The sequence below is a fragment of the Perca fluviatilis genome, chromosome 2 (assembly GCF_010015445.1).
Source record: "Perca fluviatilis chromosome 2, GENO_Pfluv_1.0, whole genome shotgun sequence".
Taxonomy (NCBI): domain Eukaryota; kingdom Metazoa; phylum Chordata; class Actinopteri; order Perciformes; family Percidae; genus Perca; species Perca fluviatilis.
This window is the reverse complement of record NC_053113.1, coordinates 9354091-9356590: the sequence shown is the minus strand read 5'-3', so window position 1 is coordinate 9356590 and position 2500 is coordinate 9354091. Positions and strand designations below refer to the sequence as shown.

Below are 2500 nucleotides of genomic sequence, written 5' to 3'. Positions count from 1 at the left end.
GTTACAAACAGGTAACCCTCTCACCTTTAGTAAAGCTCCATATTCTGCTCATATCAGGGTTACAAACAGGTAACCCTCTCACCTTTATTAAAGCTCCATATTATACTCATATCAGGGTTACAAACAGGTAACCCTCTCACCTTTAGTAAAGCTCCATATTATACTCATATCAGGGTTACAAACAGGTAACCCTCTCACCTTCAGTGAAGCTCCATATTATACTCATATCAGGTCATAGCTGGATTTAGAGGTTGTACCAGAATAGGTTTACATGGTTTAATCATCTAAAAACACCATATTTTAGTTGTACTGCACATTGCTGCAGCTCCTCTTTTCACCCTGTGTTCAGCTCTCTGTTTTAGCTACAGAGTGAGACCTCTTTTCTTCTTCTTCTTCTTCTGGACTATCTTTGATTGCACTCGCACATGCTCAGTAGCTCAGATGTAGATCATGTCAGCTAGCTAACTCTAGAGACAGTAAAAGAAAGGCTGTTTCTCCAACTTTGGTCAGTTACAAGACAGGATCAGCTGGGAGACTTCTTCTAAACCAGGGAGCACATGGAAGTAGTTCTTCTGGAGATTATTGTGAACTAGTGTGTGTTGTAGCAGTGCTTTGCTATTGAGAACGACGTAGCCGTTAGCATGCTAGCGTTAGCTAACGCTAGCATGCTAAAGGTTAGCTCTTGGCTAGTGCCGTAGAAAGCCGAGCAGATGGGGACCAGCTCACCAGGAGACTGAAGGCAGGACACATTCAGAGACCAGATCTCTCTCAGAACACCAGGGAGGGACCAGAGACACAAAATAACTCCCAAATCACCAGAAAAGAGACTTCTTCATAATATGGGCACTCTAAACAACTATCTATATATATATATATATATATATATATATATATATATATATATATATATATATATATAATATATCACACAATCACACACACATATACATATATATATATATGTATGTATATATATGTATATATATGTGTGTGTGTGTGTATATGTACGTATATATGTGTGTGTGTGTATATGTACGTATATATATAAACTTTATTGCAGACACAGGTCCATATAACACATACTACAATATACATAATATAAAAAGAGATATAAAAGGAGTGGCTCACAGGTCGGCACTCTAGTGGAACAAACAAATGTCTGGCACTCTGCCACCTGGCCCACGGAGCAGCAGCCTCATTTCATCATTTCATCAGTCGATGAAAGTCTTTAGTTTCTGTAAGCAGCTGTGGGAAGTGTGTTTTTATCTCGGGGATCAGGATGGTTCTCTACAGTCCTCGGCCTCCAGCCCTGGTTAAGGTCCGCTCGCACGGCTCAAAACATTTACTGGATCCACAGTTCTACCATCTGGCTGGGCAGCCCAATGCTAGCTGCTAACATGCAGCCCAATGCTAGCTGCTAACGTGCAGCCCAATGCTAGCTGCTAACGTGCAGCCCAATGCTAGCTGCTAACGTGCAGCCCAATGCTAGCTGCTAACGTGCAGCCCAATGCTAGCTGCTAACGTGCAGCCCAATGCTAGCTGCTAACGTGCAGCAGGCAGTACTGTCCGCCCCATATGCGTGCCTCGTATGTTTGCTCACAGTCCAGTTCTCTGCACTAGCGCCCCCTGCTGGTCTGGTCCAGCTGCTGATACCCCCCTGAGCCCCTATACAACAACCTGTTCACACTGCCAGCACTATGGGCGTTCTTTCTCAGTCTCAGACTCAGACTCCATAACTCTCCACCAGGCCCCTGGAGTAATGCTGGCCTGATGAACTCTCCTGTTGTAGTAACTTCAGATTAGATTAGTCTTTGTTGTCATTGAGTACAGAGACAGAAGTGCAAAAAAAAAGCAGAATAGTGCAATGTGATATACAAGTATAGACAGGACAAGAAATAAATATGACTATGTAATATGAACAACATGAACAGATATGTGCAATGTAGTAGCAGTGACCTAACAACACACACACACACACACACAGACACACACACACACACACACACACACACACACACACACACATAGACACACACACACACACACACACACAGAGACACACACACACACACACAGAGACACACACACACACACACACACACAGAGACACACACACACACACACAGAGAGACACACACACACACACACACACAGAGAGACACAGACACACACACACACACACAGACACACACACACACACACAGACACACAGAGACACACACACACACACACACAGAGACACACACACACACACACACAGAGACACAGAGACACACACACAACACACACAGAGACACACACACACACACACACACACACACACACACACAGAGACACACACACACACACACACACAGAGACACACACACACACACACACAGAGACACACACACACACACACACAGAGACACACACACACACACACACACACACAGAGACACACACACACACAGACACACAGAGACACACACACACACACACACACACACACAGACACACA

At 44.2% G+C, this 2500-nt stretch overlaps 1 protein-coding gene across 1 annotated transcript in view; it reads left to right on the top strand.

The window, feature by feature from the left end:
- Positions 1 to 2500, top strand: part of eif2a (eukaryotic translation initiation factor 2A) — an 85447-nt gene that overhangs the window by 77065 nt on the left and 5882 nt on the right. The gene's annotated exons all lie outside the window — the stretch shown is intronic.